At 52.5% G+C, this 25128-nt stretch overlaps 1 protein-coding gene across 3 annotated transcripts in view; it reads right to left on the bottom strand.

Annotated features, from left to right (window-relative positions):
• The window catches only part of DAB2IP (DAB2 interacting protein), a 208461-nt gene that overhangs the window by 160078 nt on the left and 23255 nt on the right, over positions 1-25128 (bottom strand). Inside the window, exon 1 of one of the 3 annotated variants that reach the window (XM_070452187.1) lies at positions 21316-21470. The exons of 1 other annotated variant lie outside the window; for it this stretch is intronic. The gene's annotated coding sequence lies outside the window, so the exon portion shown is untranslated. Of the gene's footprint in view, positions 1-21315; positions 21471-25128 lie in introns of those variants that run through there. One more of the 3 variants, XM_070452181.1, reaches the window with a different exon arrangement.

Here is a 25128-nt window from a genome sequence, read left to right as displayed (position 1 = left end):
CAGTAGGCTCTGTAGCCACCAGCCGTGGGACCTGGAGCAAATGACTTTACCTCTCTGAGCTTCTGCTTTCTCCTCTGCAAAATAATAAAAGTACCTGCCTCCCAGGGCATTGTGTGGATGCTGGGCTGTCATGAGGGAGAGGTCTGGGGACCTGAGAAAGGTCCCATAGCCTGTAAGGGCTCATTCTGATCGTGACCATCAGGGACGGTTAAGCCTAGAGGAGGTGAGGGACACAGACCCATCACAGAGGGGATGGGTGGCAAAGTCGGGACCCCCCCAACCTCTTCCCCCAGCCCCAAACCATGCCCTTGATGGAGCAGGAAATGATAGCCTCAGAGCTGCCCAGGAAGGCCTGTTACAGAGGTGCACTCTTCCCCCAACCGCTAGGTCCCCACATGACGGAAATCAACATGCCCAGAGCACTTAGGACACGCCTGGCACCACATCAGTTCTGTTCAGTCGCTCAGTCGTGTCTGACTCTCCGCGACCCCATGGACTGCAGCACACCAGGCCTCCCTGTCACCAACTCCCGGAGCCTACCCAAACTCATCTCCATTGAGTCGGTGATGCCATCCAACCATCTCATCCTCTGTCGTCCCCTTCTCCTCCTGCCCTCAATCTTTCCCAGCATCAGGGTCTTTTCCAATGAGTCAGCTCTTTGCATCAGGTGGCCAAAGTATTGGAGCTTCTGCCTCAACATCAGTCCTTCCAATGAACACCCAGGACTGATCTCCTTTAGGATGGACTGGTTGGATCTCCTTGCAGTCTAAGGGATTCTCAAGAGTCTTCTCCAACACCACGGTTCAAAAGCATCAATTCTTCAGTGCTCAGTTTTCTATATAGCCCAATTCTCACATCCCTTCAAATGCATTCCTGTCACTTCACTTTCTCAACAATTTTATTACCTCTCCATTTTACAGATGAGTAAACCAGGGCTCAGAGAAGTGCCCTGACTTGTCCAAGGTCACCTAGTACGCAGTATAGTTTTGGCTGTAGACAGTCTATTCCAGCGCCCTCGGCAGCCACACCAGCCTACTCCTCACACACCTTCCTTCTGCGTGTCCTCAAACCCTGTGTGTGTCATGTTGTGACTGAGTCCTGGGGCTGCCAGGGACAAGACTCTTTCTCCGGGCAGGCTAACTGGGGCTGGGGCACAGGGGCAGGGAGCCCACTCAGCCTGGTACAGCTGATCCAAGAAGGAGGAGATGGTGAGGTGAGCAGGAGGCTGGCTGTACCAGAAGGGAACGCCCCCCCCCCTCGCCCCCCGCAAACTTAGAGACCGGGATCTGGAACTGCAGTCCAGAGAAAAATGGGGCTTTGGCCCCAAGCAGGTGAGGGAACCATGGGTTGTTTCTCTCTTGAGAGAAAATGCAAACGTGGAAGAAATGGAAAGAAACAGTGTGGAAGTGAAGAAAATGCAGAACCTTAAAGCGGAAAACCCACCCTTGGGCTCCTCCAGCCCCCAGGAAGAGGAAGGCTCTTGTCCTGGGTGAAGCTCCTCCGGCCTGACACCACCACCCTTGAGATCGTATTTGAGAAGGGTCACTCAGGCCGAGGGTGGTCTTATGGGCTAATACGTGTTCCCCTAAAATTCACATGTGAAGTCCCAACCCCCCGTATCTCAGAATGTAACTGTATTTGGAAATGAGGACTTTTTTCAAAGGTGACTAAGCTGAAATGAGGCCATCTAGGTGGGGCCTAGTCCAGTCTGACTGGTGTCCTTCTAAGAGGAAGCTCCTAGACCCCAGGAGCCCAAGTGCAGAGAGAACAACCAGGTGAAGAGACAGCAAGAGGGCAGCTACCTGCATGCCAAGGAGAGAGGCCTCAGGAGAAACAAACCCTGCCCACACCTTGATCGTGGACTCCTAGCTTCCAGATCTATGAGAAAACAAATTTCTATTCTTTAGGCCACGCTGTCGGTGGTATTTTTTCTGGCAGCCCTAGCAAACTAACACATGTGGGATCCAGCCCCGCTGTTAGAAAGGGCCCCCGGCCTGGCCACCTGCAGCTGACCTTGGGCATGTCAAGTCAACCTCATCTGCCCAGACGGGGTGAGAGGAGCTGGCCACACGCTAAAGAGGAATGGCACGAGGCTCAGATGAGGCCCGAAGCAGCCAGCTGGGGAGTGGTGGCCCACCCGCCCAGCAGCCCCTGTGCACACCCCCAGGCTTCCATTCACCATCCTTAGGAATGCATCTGCCCTGCTCTCCTTCTAAAGACTATGAACATTAAAAAGCATGTGGACCTCGAAAATCACAGTCCTCCAGGGATGGGCACTTGGGCAGGGCCAGGGTGTCAGCTCATCTCTGCATTTCCCTGCAACTGTTTTGGTTTTAAAACTGAAAATCCCAAGTCCCAGGAACCCCTTCCCTGCCATTCCTGGGCAAATCGAGACAACTGGTCACGCTAGGCAACAGCCTGCCTCTCTTGAGGTCTCCATTTACCCATCATGCATTCACCTGACAAATATTTACTGAAGACCTACTATGTACTGGTGGCTTCCCTGGTGGCTCAGATAGTAAAGAATCCACATGCAATGCAGGAGACTTGGGTTCAATCCCCAGGTTGGGAAGATCCCTTGGAGAAGGAAATGGCTACCCACTCCAGTATTCTGGCCTGGAGAATTCCATGGACTATATCGTCCATGGGGTCGCAAAGAGTCAGATACGACTGAGCGACTTTTACTTACTATGTACCAGAAACTGCCAGGTGCTAATGATGAAAAGTCAGAGAGCCTGTCCTCTTGGGCTTTCTGTCCTGGGAAACACTCAAAAACAAGCATTAAGAAACTATAAATACACACACACAGGCATGGGTACACACACATGTCAGTTAAGACTGTGATGTCTGCAAGAGAGGAAATAACAGGGATTGAGGCAGAGACTAACGGAGTGAGGGAGGGGTCAACCTCAATGAGACACACAGTTCCGGAGGAGGGTCATTTCCGGTGAGCGCTGAAGTGGCACCTTCCAAGGAGGAGAGGGGACCAGAGGTGGACAAAACCCAAGGGAAGGCTGGCGTGGCTGAAGAGCAGTGAGGAAGACGGGGAAGGGGAGGTGAGCCGGGACAGGTCAGCAAGACCTGGGAGCCAAGGGCAGGTTACACATGGCTCCGAGAGCAGTGGGAGGTGAAAGCAATTTGAACCAGTCTACCTTAAGTTAGAAAAGTGCACGCACCCTGGTTACCGAGTAAAGATGAGACCTCAGGAGAGCAAACAGAGGAGTGAGTCCAGCGAGAACCATCAGCCAGGAGAGAGGACGGCAGCCTGGATCTGATCAAACCGGGGAGCCGCGACTCTGGACAGATTCATGGTTCTCCGTAATTACCTCTCTGATCTTGCTCTTTTTTTCCCTTTGGCACACCTTTCGGCACGCAGGATCTTAGTTCCCTAACCAGGGATGAAGCTGCACTCCCCAAAGTGGAAGTACGCAGTCCTCATCACTGGATCACCAGTCTCTTAGTTCAGTTCAGTTGCTCAGTCATGTCTGACTCTTTGCAACCCCATGGACTGCAGCATGCCAGGCTTCCCTGTCCATCACCAACTCCCAGGGCTTCCTCAAACTCATGTCCATCAAATCAGCGATGCCATCCAACCATCTCATCCTCTGTCATCCCCTTCTCCTGATCTTCCTCTTTAATTCAGCAGCCACGCTCTTCATCCCGAGAAAAGCCCTGGGAATCACAGTAAGTCAAAGCCCAGGGGCCTTGGCAACGGCACTCACCCCGCCCCCTCCTCCCCCCACACACCCCTCAGTACCTGTCACTTTCTCCGCCAAACCTGTCCCAAGCTGGCTGGGAATCAATCGCTCCCAAGGGGCCAAGCAACAGTGTGCTTCTCCTCCCTCGCCAGAGGAGGGGGGTGGGGCGCTGGTGGTATTTTGAAGCTATTCACAATTGACATCTGTTAATTATTAGTTTGTCCACCTCTGTTTTGCTTTCAGCCCGCACCATTGCTCAATCCACCAGCAGCCCCGGCCCTGAGAAGTGGAAATATCACCTCCAAGCAGGCAGATGGGAAGCAGACGCCCCTGGCACAGAGCGAGTGGCTCCACCAGATCAAGGTGCAGAAAGGTGCCCTGGAGGCAGGATGCAGGGAAGGCTGGGCAGCGGGAGGCTGTGGCCAGCGTATCCCCTAGTGGACAGTACGGGCGGGGATGGAGCTAAGGACCTGGAACCAAGGAAACGATTGGTCTATCACGAAGGATGAATGAGGGAAAGAAGGTGAAGCACCAGGCAAGGCTTCCCTGGCTCCAGGGCTGCTGGTCGGCACAGTCTTCACCTGAAAGGGGGAAGTTGGGGTGGGGGTGGGGGAAGGCTGGTGAGAGTGGGAGGAAGTGGTTTTAGTGGAAAGGAAAGGACTTCCTCGCTAGACAAATTGATGCACCTCTAGAGCATCTGGTAAAAATCACTTCTGCATCTGGAACTCAGGGAGGAGCCCCCCCCCCCCCAAACCTCGGGGAGGATTACAGCAAATCACAGCAAGAGACTTACCATCAGGGATGGAAGTAGTCCAGGTTCAGGGGTAGTGGACACCGTGGGCACAAACGGGGCTCCCAGGGTGACAGCTGGTAGGTGAGAAGAGGAGGGATCCAGGGTAGGACCTTCTAAGGGTCAGAAGGGCCAGGAGGTGCGTGTCTGTGATGGCGGCCAGAGGCTGGTGCCCATCCTGGGAAGGCTGGCTGAGGCCCCAAGCACTAATAATATTATGACCATCAAAGACCCCACATACCGGGTTTCTTTTATATGCATGCCAGGCCTTGAAGTAGGGATGTGATCATCTATCCCAATGGCACCTCCATAAATCCTTTGGGGTTAGTACTGTTATCCCTCTTATCCCATTTTACCGCAAAGTCTGTATAGTCACCCAGCTGGTCTTAAACCCAGCCAGACTCCAGAGTCCACAGATACTTAAACGACAGTATGGGGTTGGGGTCTGGGGTGGAAGGTGTTTCCCGGTGACTCAGAAGTAAAGAATTTGCCTGCCAATGCAGGGGATGCAGGAGACGCAGGTTCTAGCCTTGGGTAGAGAAGATCCCTTGGAGAAAGAAATGGCAACCCACTCCAATATTCTTGCCTGGTAAATTCCATGGACAGAGGAACTTGGCGGGCTACAGTCCACAAGGTCACAGAGAGCTGGACACAACCTAGCAACTAAAACAACAGCAACGGTGGGGTCGGAGAAGGGTCAACGTTTGCTGACTGGTCAGTGGTGGATATCGTCATTGGGGAAGGGGTCCCTAGGGGCCAGAAGGTGACCAGGTAGGGGCAGACAACTGTTCTTCCAGCTGGGAAGAGTGGGAGGGCGGTTCCAGCAACTTCCTCTAGCAGCTGGCCGGGGCAGCCACAGTAGGAGCCGCCCATCTGAGCGGAAGGATCTGGAAGTTGGCAGAAGGGACCAGAGGCGGGAAGGACCTTTAGTTCTCACTCTGCCCTTAGGATCCAAACTTGGAAAACAATGGCCACTAAAAACGATTTGATGACTTAAATTTTTGACTGTTGCTAAGTTTAGCACTCAGGGTGGGGTAGGCACAGAGACAAATGACGTGCAAATCTTGACTTCCACCACCAGCCCAATGTCGTGTCCTGGTCCCCTGTTTACCTTCTCTATCTCCACATTTCCAAATAATAACTTCCAACCCAGAGAGGGCTTAAAGAAAATGAGATAACCCACTCAGCATCCCCTAGTAGCTAACATCTAAGCTGTTGCTGCTGCTGCTAAGTCACTTCAGTCGTGTCCGACTCTGTGCAACCCCATAGATGGCTAGAAGGGGCAATGTTTAACCCAAAGAAATCAATCTCTAATGGTGGGATTTCAGGCACGAGAGCTGGTTTAGAAGAGCTCCTGAAATCACACCAGTTCTCAAGCTAGTAAACAGTAGGCACTCAAACTAAATCAGTGTCTGGCACAAGGCAGGCAGTCAATAAATATGTGTCCCTCTAGGCAGAAGCTTGCAGCTCACTACTGTCAGGGTCAAAGGACAAGAAGGCCCCCCTGGAGCCTCGGAGTGTCAGGAGCCACACCTTGCCACGATCACCCTTCATCTCCTCCCATCACATGGTAATTTATCTGTTGGCTCTGTAAGATAGCATTATATCCAGCCAGAAAGGGCTCCAAGTACCTGTATTTGGACCTTTAAAGTTTGAGGGAGTCTTTCAACATGATTTAGTTTGAGCCCAGCTGTTCTCAAACCTTACAAACATCTGTAACACCAAAGCTCAGACCCGATGAGGGATGGCACCCAGGCCGTCAGAGCACACACAGCCCCTGCCTCCTCCAGCAAGGGGCAGGCATCTCTCACTAACTGACCATGCTGCTCTTTTCGGCTGAGCCAAGCTGTGGCTTCAGATCCCTGGCAATGCCCAGGGTCTGCTTGGTTTTGTTATAGGAGATGATGGGCCTAGATGTAAATTCCTTCTTTGGAGGGGAAAAAAGTGTCTACAAAACTCCATTGAATTTACTAACCATTCATGACATGGGCATCGTGTTTCTGGGCCTATTGTTGTTTTTGCCTGTGCTTCTTCCCTCTTCTTTTGGGGCCAGGGCCCCAATTTTCCCTGGAGACCCTCTTCCCTGATGCCCACTGCAGTGAAGAAGCAGAGCACACCCCCTCATCAAAGCCCCCGGTGAGAAAAACCTGAGTAACCTTCTAGCCCAGGCTAGAATTTCAAATTTCAACTCATTTGAAATTGAGCCTTTTCTGGGCATTTGCTGGGGCCATTTCCGGGAGGAAGTCCCCACACTTGGCTTTTTCATCCACTGAGCAGGTAGCACTGAGGTCCTCCCTTCATGCCCTTCTCAGCATCCCCATGAAGCGGGGGCCCTGACCTGCCCTCCCCGCCCAGGGGACAGCCGTGCCCTGGGCACCAGGGTCCAGAGTCAGCACCTCGGGCCGCCCAGAGGAAAGGTCAGGCCAATTCACAGCAGCTGCTCTCCTTCAAGTTTCTCCTAGGAGTCACCGCTACCTCCCCGGCCCTCCGGGAGACCACAGGATGACAGCCAGCATCAGGGTCAGGCTGGGGCCAATGCCCAGGACTAAACCCCTACGGTGAGGGGTGACCAAACCTGACATTTGCCTCTCAGCTCATTTCCTACAGTAAACCCGCCCCAGTTTCCACAGTCAAGCGACTTCCCGTGCAACCCACGCACCTTCAACACAAGACGGGGACAAATTCAAAGGCAAGAACTGCATTATCTGTCGTCTCTGCCCCACCCCCATCATAGCCATCACCAGAGGCTCTCCGCTGGCTGCTCACGCCTTTGTGGGCATCCCCCTGCCTCTGAGCCGGCACCCTCTCCTAAAACAATATTCAGAACCTCTGAATTACCAAAATCAATTACTCCAAGGAGGAATTTCAGCAGACAGGCACTAGAATAAAGGCAGCAGATAATTCCCCCTGTCAGGTAATTGCTCCCCTGAGAACGTCTGATAATAAAAGAGGACTAGAAAAGAGAGTATTTTTTCCCCCGGAAAGGAAGGGGGGTGTGCATTGGTAAACGGAAGGTTCTTCTCTTTCTTGCTGCCTCCTCTCCCCTTCCTTGATTGTGCCCCCTCCAGACGAGAGCACAGAGGAGTCCCAGGAATCCCCGGTGGTTGGAGTGGGAGACGGTGTGGCTGAGTGATGGGTCCCAGCACTGGGGACACTGCTAGGTTCCCAGAGGACATCTGACTCTCGCATCCTCCCTTGGCCAGGATACAGACAGCATCGGGGCTCCTGTTACACAGCAGCTCAGGGATGCAAGGTTTGGCGGTTAACCTCTGTATTTCATGTGTCCATCACACCCTTTCAACAAGGCTAAAAGGCCCTTGAGAGCAGGTCACAGTCAGCCCTCCCTTGCCACCTGGCCTTGAACACCCCCATAAAGAACCTCACCACTTGATCCAGGGGGTGAGGGAGAGGCACATGGGGTTACCTGGGACCAGTTCCTTGGTTTCCTTGACTGTAAAATGGGGCAATAGCATCAAACTATGATATAGATGTCTACACAGGCCACATCCCCCAAGGAGGTTACAAGGCTTTGTCAACAGGTATTCCGAGAAGAAAGTGTCCTAGGGTTTCCCTGGTGGCTCAGTGGTGAAGAATTCGCCTACCAATGCAGAAGTCACAGTTTCGATCCCTGACCTGGGAAGATCCCAGAAGCCATGGAACAACTAATCCCGTGCACCACAACTATTGAACCTGTGCTCTAGAGCCTAGAAGCTACAACTCCTGGAGCCCAAGCACCCTAGAGCCTGTGCTCAACAACAAGAAAAGCCATCTCAATGGGAAGCCCGTGCACCACAACTAGAGAGGAGCCCCTTCCCTCCCAACTAGAGAAAAGTCCATCCAGCAACGAAGACCCAGCACAGACAAAAATAAATAAATAATTTTTTTTAAAAAAAAGAAGAAAGTATCCTAAGGTCAGAGGTTTGGAGAATCCCGGGACAAGCAAAGTTCAGCAGGTTTCTGCATTGCAGAACTTCTCAGAGCCTTTAAAATTGCTAGTGTGGCTTGGTACTATACAGATGGGCATCAAGTATGCAGCCTTTTCCAAAACTCCTTTTCTACAAAGTATCTTCCAGACTGCCTTTCCATGGAACATACCTGGGCCAATGGCCAGCTGCAGACAAAAGACAGAACAAGGATATAGTAGGGCATTTAAGGGGGACTGGTTGGGGAACCCTAGGGAAATGTCATGGACTTACTTCAGGTAAGTCCTGCAGGAACAAGGAAGGGCAAGGACTGGACATTTTAAATAGAGGGGACAGCCCAGCAGGAGCCCAGAGGCAGGGGGAGCCCCAGGCCTGCTGGTTCTGGTGATTATCTGGAGAAGAACAAGGTAAGACAAATGGGGAGGGTCTTGGGGTATGAACACGGTATGGTTTTTTTAAGATCCTTGAATATACCAGCTTACTCATATGAGTACTTACATGTGCCAGCATTGTAGGTAGGACAATTCTTACAACTCCTATGAAATGGGATTTATGGTACCCTCACCTTACAGCCAAGGACAAGCTAAGCAGCTGTGCCATTTCTGGCAGCTACCAAGTGGCAGGGCAGGGACTGAAAGCCCCCAGCCCATCAAGTTCAGATCCCATGCCCTTGGAAATTCCCCGGTGGTCCAGTGGTTAGGACTCGGCACATTTCCTGCTGGGGACCAGGTTCAAACTCTGATCGGGGAACTAAGATCCTGCAAGCTGCATGGCACAGCCAAAACAAACAAACAAAAAATGACCTTAATCACTGCACTTCCCCACCCCAGAGCCACTAGGGGCAGGGCAGAACCCAACGCCACCAACACCAGCAGAAGAGTCAGTGATTCCTTGCCATAGGATGCCTTCTCCCCCGGCCTTGGTTTTGATGCATACTCCATCAGCCAGTCCTCCCCAAATACGTACATAGGTCATTAGTTCTGAATATTTTTAAAAAGCTATCTTATCGACTATCCCTCTGGGAATGGGCAAGAAGGTGCCAAAATAGCATGTTGGCACCTGAAGAAATAGCAGCCAAACCCATCAACATCCTCAACAAGATGTATGCCTCCCAAGCACGTGGCTACAGCTTGATTTATATGGCCAAGAAGCTATTCTAAGAGGGAGAGGACCTCTCAAGGGGGGAAAGGCGTCACCATCATCATCAAATACTTCAATAATCGTCTCAATCACAGAAAAGAAGGCACCGGCCGCTTCCTGCACTTCCACAGGAAAGGAAGTGAAGCGAAATTGTTTGCCTTCATTCAATTAGGTAATTAACTAGACAATGCAAAGAGAAATTCCAGCAAGGATATAAATACTTAAAATCCCTGAGCTAGATGGTGAGGAGGATGTCAACAACAGGAACTCAGTGGAGGGGAGAGGCGAGGGTGGAGAGGTGTGTCCTGTGCTAAAAACAACAGCAGGCAGACAGCAGCTTTTAATGACAGGCACTTACCCTGCACCAGCTCTGTGATAAGCACTTTACCTGCATGACCTCACCAGTGCTTCAAAACAACTTGGTTACCTGAGGGTCACTATTATCCTCGTCAGACAGATGGGGAAACTGAGGCACAAGCAGTGAAATGGCTTGCCTGAGGGCACACAATGGAAGTGACAAATATAGCTCTGATTTCAGACCCGGATCTTCATGCATAAGCCTCTGCTCCCTCTCTACAGGCATGGCCAAGACAAAGGGGCTCTAGGTATGGACAGGTCTAAACAGGGAAACAGAGGGGATTGGACATCTTCTCGCACCCCAAGTGTCCTGACTGCCAGGCCTGGGACCTCCCAGCTGATCTGGCTGCAGGGTTGCCACAGAGAACCAGGCAAGTTTGGGAGAAGTGATTTTGCAAGTCTGTTTACAGAAACCAGAGCAGCTGCCTCCAGCACCACTTCCTCCAGGAAGCCCTCCCAATATCTCACCCTCCCCACACCAACCTGTGGCCTCTCCAAAGACTGGGCATGCTTTCTCCCTAGCAACAGACCAAGAAGCTCTCATGAGGGAGGGAGGAGCTGAACCTTACAGTGATTTGAATCTACCCACCCACCCCGGGGGTTTCCTAGATGGCGCTAGTGGAAAAGAATCCACCTGCAAATGCAGGAGACATAAGAGATATGAGAGACACAGGCTTGATTGATCCCTGGGTCAGGAAGATTCCCTGGAGAAGGAAATGGCAATCAATTCGAGTATTCTTGCCTGGGAAATCCCATGGACAGAGAAGCCTGGTGGGCTACAGTCCATGGGGTCGCAAAGAGTCAGACATGACCGAGCACACACACACACACACACCCTCCTCACCCAGCAGAGCCCCTTCGACAAACACTCACCTCAGTGACTTTACCAGCAAAAACAAGCTCGAGTGTAATGCAAATGCCGTGCAAGATAGACTTTCAGCACTTTAAAGAGCTATTATTTTCCCTATCATCCCCTTTCTCTAATCATCCCTGTATCGCACTTAAAATCACACATTCAAAAACCTTTTTGTTTGGTTTTTGTCAGTCTGTACCTTTAAAAGAAAAAACAAATAAGCAATTCATATAGTCATTTTAAATCAGACTTTTCCATACTCAGAATTGCCTTGACCAGAGGCAGTAAGTTCTGGAAAGGGGATTAGCCAGAGTTTCCCAAGACCAACGCAAAGGTGACTGAGAAGGTCCCCAGTAATAATACTAATATGAATCGTGATAAGAGCAAAAACACTAGCCCTGGGCTTCCCTGCTGGTCTGGTGATGAAGAATCCTCCTTGCAATGCAGGGGACACAGGTTCGATTCCTGATCCAGGAAGACCCTTCATGCTGCGGGACAGCTAAACCCCTGCCCACAACTACTGAGGCCACACACCACAGAAATCAGAAATCTGCCCACACACTACTGAAATCTGCACACCCCAGAGCCTGTGCTCCACAACAAAAGAAGCCACCGCAATGAGAAGCCGGGGCATTACAGAGAGAGGCCCACCGCTCGCCACAACTAGAGAAAGCCCGTGCGCAGCAGCGAAGACCCAGAGCAGCCAAAACAGTAAACAAATAAATAACACTAGCATTTATTAAGTGTTTACAAGGTACAGACATTGTACTGTGTTCTCTAGCTCCAAGTCTAGTTTTACCCCAACAACCCTAGAAGATAGGGATTATTGTTATTCCCAATGTACAGATGAGAATACTGAGGATCAGAGAAGTGAGGCAACTTTGTCCAAGGCCCCACAGCTGGTAGGTGGAATGGCCAAGACTCCAACCCAGGACTGTTTAATGGACCCTAAACTAACCCCTACCCTTAGCCTCTCCACAATACCAGGCCCCTCTGGGGTGGGAACAAGCTGCTTGGCTCTTTCCCCACCTCCCACCCCAAGCCCCAAGGATTTAGCATCCAACAATAGACCTCTATTTCAAATCTGAATCAACATAGCATCAGTCATTCCACTCAAAGAGAAATGCCCCCCAGCAACCATCTTGCCTTAAAGGCACCTTCTGGAGGATGATGACAAAGGAATTAACAACATCAAAAAAGCCAACAGCTACACGGGGTGAAAAGAGACAGGCCTAGAACTGGTTATCTGTGAGACCATGGTTTCTAACATGCCCTTCTGTCCTGTAGCCTGGATATAGCCAGACCTGCTCTCCTCTGTTCCTCATCTCTGACCACTTGAGGCCAGTGCTGGAAGAGGAATATGGGGGATGATGTCAATCTAGGACTCCTCATTCATTCACCCCCCTCCTGCTCCTTGCCTGCTAATCACACCTACTTTCTCTGTATTTATGCTTTCACAGGAATTAGCCTAGCAGCTGGAAGGCACAGAAGCACAGTGACTGACATCTCAAGCTATGAAGTGGAAAAGACTTTTTCATTCGAACTCTAGCTCTTCCCGTTCCCAGCGGGGTGAGCTTAGGCAAGTCACTTCTCCTCTCTGGACCTCAGTTTTCTCATCTGCAAAATGGAGATAATAACAGGGCCTCCTGGGTATCTTGTGAGAATCAGAGGGGCTGATACTTGGAAAGCCTTGAGCCCAGATCCTGGCTCATAGGAGGTACTCACAGAAAGTGTGAGCTGCTAGGAATGATTACTACAGCCCACGAAGGTGCAGCCCCTCACATACAGCCAGGGTGGGGCAGAACAAACACTAACACTGGGTTCAAGCTCTGGACACAGATCCAGTCTCCTGGAATCTGAGAGATGGCACAGTCCAGAAAGTGCAGTTCACGGGCCAAGTACAAAGTCCAAACCCACAGGTTTGTTTTTCTTACACATATACACACACAAAATCGACAAGTGGCTCAGAGTGAAAGTTCCCAAACCTTGGCATCCTCCCCCATCCCGAGGTGAGCAGTGATCTCATCTGTGTGACTCAGCCGACGCCAACGCCAAGAGCCCTGTCCGGGAACCCGTAGGCTCAGCACAGCTGGCTCCCAGCCCCGGGAGGAGCCCAAGCTGCAGAACCAAGATTCATGGAGAGCTGGGAACCCCTGCTCTTGGAACCCAGAAGCAGAGTGGCTCTGAAAAGCAGGGCAGTGATGCAGCCAGGACAGGGCTGGAGATCTGCATTCAAGTCCCCACAAACCCAGGGCAACTGTCTGCCCAACTGTAAAATGGGTGGATGACAGGTTTCCGATGCTCTGAGAGAACTGGTTTGCTTCCCATCCTGCCCACCAGGGTCTCCCTCTACCTGAGGAAGAAGCAAAGAGCCAATAAAGGTATGGGTTAGAGGACAAAAGGCACTAAAATGTGTGGAAGGAGAGCCTGGTGGTCTGAGAGCTTCCCAGGGGCCAGGAGGCACTCGCCCAGCCTGTCAAAGTTTCAATGAATCAGGCCGGGACAGAAGCACCTTCCGTCAACTTCAGCCACCGCCTCCTCCCTCTCCCTTAATTCCTCCCACCACGGTGGGGACAGACAGACAAGCAGAATGTGATTAAAAACAGGAGGAAGCCAAGAAGCCCAGACAGACTTTACCCTGGATCCCAGAGGCAGCAGAATATGGGGCTCCCCCTCCTCTCTGGCACCAGGTTCCAGGTGGAGAGCTGGGGAGGGGCAGGGTGTCTTCTGGATAACGAAGGATCAAAATAAAAATCTGCTCTACCAGGACTTCCCTGGTCACCCAGTGATTAAGACTCTACGCTTCCACTGCAGGGAGCACGGGTTCCATCCATGGCCAGGTGAACTAAGATCCTGCATGCCACATGGTATGGCCAAAAAAAAAAAAAAAAAAAAATTCTCTTCCCCAAATCTGCTCTACCAAACACCATAAAAGGATACAGGTAGCAAAGCCAGAGGGGCACACCATCGCACTGTGCTTTTTCTTTTTTTTCCCCACACTGTGCTTTTAATAAAGCGGTAACTGCTATGCCCTGGAATCCTTGACAGCTCCCCATTGCCTACAGCATCAGGTTCACACCCTTTATTATGACCTGCAAGGGGTTCGATCTGGGGTCCTGATGGTGCTTTTCTGCCTCACTCTCATCGCTACCCCACCTCCCCCCAAACCCCTGCTTCAGCACTTACAGCCTCCCACTGCTCCCCAATGCCTGGGGCCTTGATCCATCCCCCCTTGCTCCCCAACGCCTGGGGCCTTGATCCATCCCCCCTTGCTCCCCAACGCCTGGGGCCTTGATCCATCCCGAGCCTTCCTTGCTGCTTCACTTAGCTGTTGTTGGTTAGTCGCTAAGTTGTGTCTGACTCTTTCGCGATCCCAGGGACTACAGCCCAAGCTCCTCTGTCCATGGGATTTCCCAGGTGAGAATGCTGCAGTGGGTTGCCATTTCCTTCTCCAGGGGATCTTCCTGACCCAGGGATCAAACTTGTATCTGCTGCTTGGCAGGCAGATTCTTTACTGCTGGGCCATCAGGGAAGCGTCTCTTAATAACCTATCCCTATTGTTTCAACCAACCCCTGCCCTCCTGCCGCCTGTTCACTTTAGACTTCAACTGGGCTCCTGGCAAGAATAAAGAACACAGGCATTAGGGGACCAGGGAACAGACCTAGGTTCTGCCACCAAACACTGGGTTCAGCCTCAAGCAGAACTCAGGCGCATGCCTCCACGTGCTCTTTATAAAGCGGGCAGTGCGACCTCTACCCACGTCAGCCGCTGCCAAGCCACTCGAGCGAGATAATGGAGCCAAAGGGCCCTGCACAGCCTCAAGTCTGACACGAACCCAGGGGATTAGGAGGCCTATTTTTAACTTCCCACATCCTGACCGAAAAACAAATCCCTCACATACACCCAGCAGATCCCTATCAGAGGGCCTGGCGGAGCCTTTGGGAATTCTCTCCTCCCGGAAGCAGCGCCAGCTTTGATGGACGGGAAAGGCTCCCAGATCCTGACTTCAGCCAGCGCCAGCTTCCATTATGTCTGGCTGGGTCCCCCTGCCCCCACCAGACAGCCGTTTCCTGGTGGGCTCAGTTGTCACATCTTCTCCAGCCGGTGACAGACAGGGTGGCCAAAGCTGCTGAGAGGGGAACTGGCTCATTTACCCATTCATTTACCAGCACCCTCTCTGAGGAGGTGGGGCCTAGGACGGCCTAGAAGAGTCAGCTCTAAGGCACTCGTGCTAGGATAGCTCGGTCCAGGGGGAGAGGACAGGGTGGAGACCAGTGAACGGAGAAAACAGAAGTGAGCAGGACACTCAGTAACCAGGGCACGCTGGGAGCAACAGGACTTCAAGGGCCCTTGCCGGCTTCTAACCAGGCCAGGGACTTCGGCAGCATCTGAACCTAAAGCCAAACCATCACCAATCTCGCTTCTCTCCCTCCAGCACCGTCAGCATCCCTTGGACCCTACTCCAAGATGGGTCTTTAATAGCCACTGTGACCCACAAGGAGATGGAGACTTCTTACTTGGGGACACAGAGCTCCTCCCTGGTCATGTGGCCTGTCTGTGTGGGTGTTGACCAAAATCTCTTCCCCTTGGGTCCACCTTGCCTACCTCCCACCACCTATGACCATGCTCTGCAAATGATGCTAGCAGGGAAGCAAGAGTTCCAAAGGAGAAAAGCCTCATTCTGAATGGGAACCCGTCATCATGCAGAGCCCCCCTCCTGACTCAATGACCCTTGCTCAACACAAACACAGTCTCTGCAGCGCTAGAAGAGTCACGGGATCCCCGGGTGCCTCTGGAACCATGTCTCAGGGCCGCCAACACAATCCCCAGGACCTCGCAGGCCCTTTGGAAATACTTGACAAACTCTTCTAAGTTCTAGAGAATCAGGTGCATCTTGGCTATGCTCCTCTGAGACCTGCAGTTCAGCCTGCAGGTGGGGGAGCTGACAAGGTACCCTTTTCAGGCCTGGTTCTGGGCCTCTCTGTCTTTGATGCCACAAAGCCAGAATAGACTTTCTTAAATAGCAGATCAAGAACAAGCCAAAGGAGGCAGAAAAGCCTTTCCAAAAAGCCTCTGTGCATCTCTCGGCTGGAGCCAGCTTAGCCCAGAGCACAGACAGACAGGACCCCCACCTGTTCGCACCAGGGAGTAGGATGCAGGCAAAAGCTCTGAGCCAAGAGCATAAAAACCAAGCCTAGTTACAAGCCAGTGTCTGACTCTACAAGGCTTTATGAGCATTTATCAGACCAAGAAAGGCCCTCATTGAGCCCCACCCACTCCGTGGGCACCCAGATGAGAGAGAGAGAGGGCCTTGCCCTCAAGAAGTTCAGAAGCCATCTCGGGAGACAGACAAGCCGATGACAATGTGTAAAGCAAGGCAGCTGATAAGAGCTGCAAGCCAGGACCGCACAGCGGGACAGCTACCCGTTACTGATGAGATCGAGTGGAAGTGATGTTTGTGCCAGACCTCGAGGGGCAGTTAGAATTTGGGCAATGAAGCAGCGGCCGAAAGAGAAGACCATACAGGAGTCACAGACGGAGACAGGGAAGCAGAGAGCTTGAAGAACGGAGGGAGAAGAGAGCGGGGGCGAAACGGGTGGGCTTGGAGCCTTGATGGCCAGGCCAGGGCGTTATGGGCTTGATCTCGTGGGTGGGGGACAGGGATCCGCCCCCAGGAAGGGAAGGAGGTGCACGATGGAGGAGAAGCTGAGAGCAGGAGGCTGGCAGAGGCTGCAGTTGACAAGGGCCTGCTTTAGGAAGCCAGAAAGCGGGGGGCCGGCCCTGGGCATGGAAAGCAGGCGATTGGAAACCCCTCAGTCCCAACACAGACTCCAGATGAGAGGGGCTGGACTCAAGGGAAGGCTGGGGATGCCCCATGGAGAGACGGTAGTGGCTCAAGTGGAGGATAAGAGACTGTGATGTTCTCAGGGACTTCCCTAGTGGCCCAGTGGTTAAGACTCTGCGTTTCCAATGCAGGGGGCATGGGTTCGATCCATGGTTGGGGAACTAAGATCCCATATACCTTGTGTCACAGCCAAAAAAAGAGAGGGACTATGATCTTCTCTTGGTCTCTCAGCCAAGGCTGTCCTGGGCTGAGAGAGGGATGCTGCTGGATCAATCTCAGAGCCCCGTGCTCCCCCTCAGCCCCCATCCACAACGCGCAGTCATTCCCACCATCACCCTCCTGCACTGTTCAGAGTCAGCCACCTCACCCATCCCTGGGCATCTTCCTGCTGCCCCACTCGCAGCCCCGCTCCCTGCAGGCCCTGGACACTAAGCCCACAAAAGCCCTTTTGACTGGTTTCCTAACAAGCCCAGTGCAGCACTCTGCCCTCCAACCCCACCCAACAACTCACCCACGCCCTGCACCCATCATGAACAACCCCCAAGTCTGTCCCCGGAAGTGCAGGAAAAAAGTGTAAGCTGTGAATGTCAAGGTTGGGCTAAACACACCCCCACCCACCTACTACAGACAAGGAAACTGAAGTTTTAAGGGATGATCAGCCCTGCCCAGGATCACACAGCCCCATGGTGGCCCAGTCAAAGACTCTGGCATCAAAGCCCCAAACAGGTGGGGCAGAAAATAATGAGGCATGGGATACAGTGCAGAAAACACCTGTGCTATCGTCAAGGAGCCTGGGTTCAAGTTCTGACCTTACCACCTCCGCCCCCACACACAGACATGAGAGCTTTGGACCCGTCACTGCAGGTTCCTGGGGTCCAATGACCTTGTCCATAAAATGCGTGTTTACTAATTCAGTGTTTTCAGGAGATCAGAAAGGATCAAGTGGAACAAGGGCTCTGTGTCCAGCAGAGCTAGGAGGCTGGGAGAGGGACTCGGCCAAGGCCCAGGCAGGCACTTGCTTTACCCCTCCCCCTCCTGGCCCCAGCCCTGGCCAGTCAGCAGCAGGTCAGTGTTTCCCCAGACCTGCCCACCGACCAGCAGAGGAGCCCTCTAGGGGAAAGGATGGCTCTCCAGTGAACTTAAAACCCCGATGAAGGGCTTTCCCAGTGGCCCAGTGGTTAAGACTCTGCCTTCCAAAGCAGGAGGTGGAAGTTCAATCCCTGGTCTGGGAACTAATGTTTCACATACCGCAGGGTGTGGCCAAAGAATTTTTATTAAAATAATAATTAAAAAAACACCAGTGTACACATGGCGGCCCCCCCCTCCAAACTCTCCTCCAGAAGTTAGAGAACAGCACCTCCTCTATCAAAGGAGGTCACAGGCCATCGCGGGGCCGTGGAGGAGGAAGAGGGTGTGTGTGGAGCGGGTCCTACCCACCTGTCCGGGGTCCCCACCTCCCAGACTGAGAAATCTGTGCACCTGGGCTTCATCCAACACCTCCCAATCCTTCTAGAAAGCAGAGGCTCGATGTCTGGAGGGATGGGGGTGGCAGTGGGGTTGGGAATGGCACTCAGGGCCTCCTGGGAGCCAAAGGCACGTGGCCATGCATATCCACTGTCTCGGGAGAGGCCTTATCAGGGTACTTCTGTCCTCTGAGAGCCTGCCCCATAATGTGTGACATCCACAGGAGACTTCCACAGCCCATCATAGAGAGCAGTCATCCTCCCCACTCCCCACCCCAGTGGGTATAACATCATGTCCCAGGAAGGGAAAGTAACCAGCTCAAGGGAGTGAAGTCAAGACTTGAATTAAGGAGACTTCCTTGGTGGTCAAATGGCTAAGACTCTATGATCCCAATGCAGGGGGCCAGGGTTGAGTCTCTGGTCAGGGAACCAGATTCTCCATGATGCAACTGAAGAAAACCTGCATCCCACCACAATAATTGAAGATCCCACGTGCCTCAACTAAGACCCAGTGCAAACAAACAAATAAATAATTAATTTTTAAAAGAAGCCTTGAATTCAGATCTCTTGGAACCCATACCCCACATTCTCTCCCTAAGTATACCTCAGGGCTGTGGTTCTCAAACTGTGATGTGTTAAAGAATGGTCTGGGGAATTTTTAAAAAGTGCAGATTCCTGGGTCTGGAGCAGAGGTGATGGATCTGCATTTTTAACAGGGACCCCAGGTGAGTTAAAAGATGCTAGGAGATCAAACTAGTCAATTCTAAAGGAAATAAACTCTGAATATTCATTTGAAGGTCTGATGCTGAGGCTAAGGCTCCAATACTTTGGCAGCCTGACTCAAAGAGCTGACTCATTGGAAAAGACCCTGATGCTGGGAAAGATTGAGGGTAGGAGGGGAAGGGGACAACAGAGGACGAGATGGTTGGATGGCATCACCGACTCAATGGGTATGAGTTAGAGCAAACTCCGGGAGATGGTGAAGGACAGGGAAGCCTGGCGTGCTGCAGTCCATGGGGTCACAAAGAGTCAGACATGACTTAGCGACTAAAGAACAACAACAAGCAGGTGAGCAGGAGAAAAGCACTGCCAGCAAACACCACAGGCTGAGACACACACAGACACACAGACACACACACACACACGTTTGTGGGCCCACAGGCAGCACAGGACAGAAGCAGCAGTGGAGGCATGGGTTCTAAAGGCAGATGCTGGCTTTGGGCTGTAGCCCAGCTCCTTATGGGTTGTGTGACCTTGGGTGGATCTCTTAACCTCTCTAATTGTGTTTCTTCATTTGCAAAATGAGGATAAGAAAAGAATCCACCTCAAGGGGCTGTCTTATATGGAAATAGTATGTGTAAAGTGCTCAGTACTGGGTCCAGCATATAACAAACACTCAATAAATGGTGTTATGATCATTGCCAGATTCAGTTCGGTGTGTTGAACGCCTCCGGGAAGGAACAGAATGCAGGCACCAGGGGACCACAGTGAATAATTGAGCCAATAAGAGATGCCTGAAGGCTTGTACTAGAACCAGTGGGTAGAAGTAACAGGGACACAGACTTCTACTCCAAACAGGAAGAATTTCTGAACAGACTGGAGTTGCCCAATCATGAAACCAGCTGCCTGGTGGGCCGCCACTCAAGGAGTCCAGCAAAAAAAGACTAGATGCTCACCAGGTGGAGATGCAGCTTGGAGAAAGCAGAATGGGGATGGAGCGGGTGGATGATCTTGAAGGTGACTTTGGCCAGATTCTGCACGTCAACCCCTCTCCCCATGTGCTGGTTAATTAGTGCATTTGCTTCCCTGATATTTACAGCAGCCACCAAGCATTCAAGAGGGGTGGGAGGAGATCATGGTAGGCAGAAGGCCTTATATCTTCCAAATAATTCATGACAAGGATGGGGATGGATGGGGCCTGTCTTAAATCTGAAGCCTACAAACGCACTGAAATCATATGCTTTGGGGGGGTGGTATACGCATCTGTGTACTTTTCTCAAAAGGACTAGTTAAGAGCGTCTGAGAAAGCAGTCCACACTGACTTTTGAGAGAAGAGGAAACTGAGTCGCAAAGGATCTGGGTCACTCTGGCAGCAAGAAGGCCCAAGTTCCAGGACGCAGACTGGCAGTCCAAAGCTCTTGTCCTTTAAGTCAGATTCCTTCCATGGCTAACCTCACAAAAGCCTCACCACACCCTCCAGGAGTGGAAACTTTGAGCTCAGAGAGGTTAGGAAGCCAGCCCAAAGACACACAGTAGATGAATGGCCAGGCTGGGGTCTGAACCCAGGTTCTCTGGGCTCCAAAGCTTGTGTTTGGTATGTTTTTTTAACACTCAAGTGGACCATCTCAGGTCAAGAAAATAGAAAGGCATTTGGCTTTGACATTGAAAAGCAATAATGATGATCATTAAAAAGGATGACCCTCAGAGATGACAAGCGACCTACCTAGTCATCCTCAGTCAAAATTAAATTCAAATCAAAATTAATTTCTCCCTTACATAGAAGAAGAGGGCAGGAGAGGAGAAGCTCAGTATCCATATGACTCAAGCCAGACAGCGTGACACCTGGAGAGAACGGACCATTCAGAAACCAGAAAAGCCCACAGTGATTCCCACCAGGCTGGGGACTGGATCCTAGATGGCTTTGGTCCCCGTTCCCATTCTGCTTGCTCAAGATGTTTTCTGGAGGGTGGTGTTCCAGGGCAGCCCAGGAAACAGAAAAGAAATCTTACTTCAATAACTCCGCCCTCCCCCCTAAAACTGAGGAGTGGCTACTGGTTGAACAAAACAACACCCCAAACTTGGGTGCCCCGGATGCCTGGCCCTGGGCAGAGAGAAGAGGCTGCCCAGTCATCAGCCTCCAGAGGGGAACTGAAGAAGGGCAGAGGTTTGGGGCCACCACTTGGAAGCGTTGGGGTTTGGAGGCTGCAGAAACCCGCCAGTCAACCCCCGCCAGCTGGGTTGCTTTCCTTGCAACACCCCTTGTTAACACCGCGCCGTACTCTCCCAGGGACCCAGCGGTCTAGCCAGGCGCACGAAAAGTTTATAAAGACCTTTGCACCACGCAAATGTCCTCGCGGCATAGGGGGCTGTAGCGTAGAAGAGGGATAGGAAAAGCGAATCCGCAGCCCACTCCTGTCAGGCACCACCACACCTCCTATCAGGATCCCCGGATCCCTTCCAAGCCCTGATCCCTCTAGGCCCCCGGAAACCCCCCTCATACCGACTCGGGGGTGCCTAGCTCTTACCTCTACTCGCCGGCCTGGGCTCTGGGCTCCGCCATCCCAAAGGCACCGGAGCCCGAGCAGCGCAGAGTGGAGTCGCGAGGTGGCGAGGTAGCGGGGTCTCGGAGCCCAATAAAGTTTCCGTAGTGTCCGCCAGGCCGAGAGGAGCGGAGCCGGCCAGGCAAGCGGCGGGCCCCGCGGTAGCGCGCTCCGGCCGGCCCCGCGCCTCCGCCTGCACCGCGGTGCTCTGACTCCCGGGCTCCCCCGGCCACTCGGCCGGCCCAGCCCCGCCAATCGCAGGCCCCGCCACCCGCAGCTCCGCCCGCCAGGCCTGGACCCAGAGGAGGCGGGGAGGGGAGGGGCGGGGGCGCACCTGTTTGGCTAATCGACCCCACTTCTACCACCCAGCCCCCGGCCGGACTGGGCAGGGCCGATCCCCTCCGCTCTCCGCACAAGCCCCAAGTGCCCACTTTGGCCCGGGATCGAGGCCGGGCCACACGCCCCCTCCCATCCCACACCACCTTGCACCCGCGATCTGGGTCTGGCCACACCCCCTACTCCCCTCCCGGGGCTCAGGCTAGCCTGCGGAGGCCCTCTGTGTGGCCGGTGTTCACCGGAATTAATCCCAGCTTTAGCCGAGCACCATGCAGATACCAGACTGAGGAGTGGGCTGCGACCCACCCCTCTTTACTCTTCACCCTCCTCTCCCGCAAGGATCTTCGCGCCTCGGTTGACCCCTTAAACTCTGCTGTGCGCCTCTCTTCGATCTCCACCCGCAGTGGCCGTGGACTGATGCTAGGTCCAGAGGTCCAGGAGAGGCGGGGTGGGGGCGGAGGGCGTTGTGTCACAGGGAAGGGACGTCCAGCCCTCCCACCAACAAATTCTGAATTCCAGCAGAGTTGGGGCAAACATCTCCAGAATGTGCTTGCGATTCGTTTCAACAGGTTCCCCAACTTCTCTCGGGGTCACAGTCAAATTTAAAGCGGGACGGTTTTATTGTCCCATTTTCCAGATAGGAAGACTGAGGCCAAAGGGAGGGAAGAGCTTTTCGAACGTGGTGGCGCGACTGCGACTTTTTTCAAATCAAAGGTGAGTTTGCAGAGGGCGCCTGATTCTTCTCCCCAAGCCCTGCTCGGGTTCCCATGCCTGTTTTGGCAGTCCCCCCGCCCCCAGCCCCTCTTCCCCCGCCGCGGATCCAGATAGGGAAAGAGAAAGAAGCTCCAACAAGTGCCTGGGAAGAGCGAAAGGCGCGCCGGCAGCCGGCCCGGTCTTACCTCGGCAGCAAAGCGTGTCCTCGCAGAGGGCGCCGGCGGGAGGCCCCAGCAGCGGCAGGGAGGCCCAGGCGAGCGAGTGGGAGGCCGCGCCGCCGGCTCCCATCCCGGACGGCTTCGGCAGCTCCTCGGCCCGCGGGCCTTCCACCCTCCGCGACACCTGTAGGGACAGCGCTGTGCCCCGGGGCCTCGGCCTCGGCTTCGGGGGTGGGACCTGGGCCAGGCCCCGGGGTGGGGACTCCTGGTGCGGGGCTCCCCGGGCTCCTGGGACTGTCGCGGCCGGGCTGCCGGCGAGCGCAGGTCGCGCTGGGCAGGGCGCTATTTTTAGCAAGAGCTGCTCTCCCAGTTGGACAGACAGAACCAGTTAATTCGACAGCTCAGGAAAGGCCTGCACCGGGAGCTCCCCGGAACGGCAGCCGCGGCTCGGCTGAAAGCTGATCCTTCGCATTCCTGCCTCGGGAGGCGGGAGGGCGGGAGGAAGCTTCTAATTCCTGGGAGAAGCCAGCGTCCTCTCCGAAGGCGGCTCCCGGTCCCAAGGGCACGCCCAGGGACAGGGCTCTCTACTAGATCCACTCCGAAACCCCGCCGGTCTTCCTTCCTGCAGACTCCAGGCCTCAGACTTCCCAGAAAATGCCCACCCTGGGCCTCTCTCTCCCTACTGGTCTCCAGTACTGGGAAGAGCCTCCCGGAAGTGGGATTTCGCGGGGGCGCGCGCACACACACACACACACACACACACACACACACACCACTCAGGATCGACTTGCTGAGAGGAAGGAAAAGTGAAAATCCTGCCCCAGATGAGCTGAGCTGGAGGATCAGGCAGAGGTCTTCAGAGCCTGGGCAAAATGGGATGGATGGATGGACAGGGCGACCCCGCAATCCTACAAGAACACCTTCTGGCTGTGTGACCTTGGCAGAACTTCACATCTGTACTTCGGTTTCCTCTTCTGCATAAGGGGAGCCCAAGAGATTGAGTGTGAGAAGGCCTTTGCCAACAAAAGCATGATATGGATGTTTATGTAATGAATGATGAGAGAGACATAAGGATGAATAAGAAACGGATCTGCTCCGGGGAAGCTACTAGCTCTTTGGATTCAAGGAGGTGCTAAGGGTCTAAAAAGGTACAACTAGACCATATGATATTAGCCCAGGGGTAGATAAATAGGCCAATGGCTAGAAACAGTGGCTGCAAACACAGACACATGTATGGAACTTCGTCTGTGGGAGAGTGGTACCCAAGCCACTTGGAAAAGGTGGACTTTTCTATAAACATTTCTTTTATGGAGCGATTGGACATCCATGTTGGAAGAAAATTAGATGGAATCCCTACCTCACACCATGCATAAAGTAAGATCAATTCCAGGTGGATTAAAAACTTAAATGCAAAAACTTTTTAGTAGGGAAAGATTTCTTAAAGATTCAAAAAGCACAAGCTATCAAGAAAAGATACATTTAATTAAAGAGCATAACTTCTGTTTATCAAAAGAAGACATGTGAAACATGATAACTAGAGATCTACAAGTCGATTTTCAAAAGAGACAAGAGAAAACTGAACCAAAAACATAAACAGGCAATTCTAAGAAGGGGAAACATTAATGTCTAATACCAAAAGAGATTCAGCCTCACTCAACCAAGGAAATGCAAAACAGAACCACAGGAAGTGCCATTTCGAACTGGTGAGACTGGCAAAAAGAGAAGGGGAGGATGGCAGAAAGTGTTGATGAAGATATGGTACAGCACAGACAACTCTGATACACTACTGGTAGAGGGGAATGGGTACCACCTCTCTGGAGGACAATTTGACAATATCTAGAAATGATACTCGAACCCCAGTAACCCAGAGACTAGGCTTCTGGGATAAATCTGGAGAACTTGCTCACTGCAACTGCATTATCCTAGTAAGGAATCTAAAACAGCCTCATCAGTGGACAAAATGCTTAAACAAATTGTAGACAGGGTAGTGAAAGTCTACTCTGCAGTGAAAATGACTAAAAATTCCTTTATGAATCATCATAAGTGGTGGAATAGGAAGCAAGCTGCAGAAGATCAAGTTGTGTAATTCACTCACACAGAGTTCTAAAACATTAAAAACAAGATGATACTCTCTGTTGGTAGGAATGCATACATGTGCTAAAAGTATAAGGAAATTCATATGAATGACATAGAAACCATTCAGGAAGTGTTTACCTCTTGGGGACGAGGGAGATGTGAAGGATGACGGGAAAAGCCATCACCTCGATTGGTAAGATTTTATTTCTTGATCTGAGTGAAGAGGAACATGTGTTTCCTCGACTTTTCAGAACATTTTCAAAGATACAGAGCAAGCATGATGATATAAAATATAAAATCCACTCTGGCTCTGAACTTCAGTTTCCTTATTTAAGTGACGTGGTCATCATGTCTGTGAGTGCTCAACACAGAGCCTAACTCATGGTGACATGCTCAGTAAAGCTTAAGAACACGAAGAGCCTATCCCCCAGTCTCCACTGGGGCCCTTCACACCCTAGTTCCAGCCAGCTGAGACTCCTTCACTCAAGTATCACCATGCAATCAGGTCTCCCAA

The sequence above is a fragment of the Odocoileus virginianus genome, chromosome 2, assembly GCF_023699985.2.
Source record: "Odocoileus virginianus isolate 20LAN1187 ecotype Illinois chromosome 2, Ovbor_1.2, whole genome shotgun sequence".
NCBI classification, from domain to species: Eukaryota; Metazoa; Chordata; class Mammalia; order Artiodactyla; family Cervidae; genus Odocoileus; species Odocoileus virginianus.
This window is presented reverse-complemented; position numbering and strand designations above follow the sequence as displayed.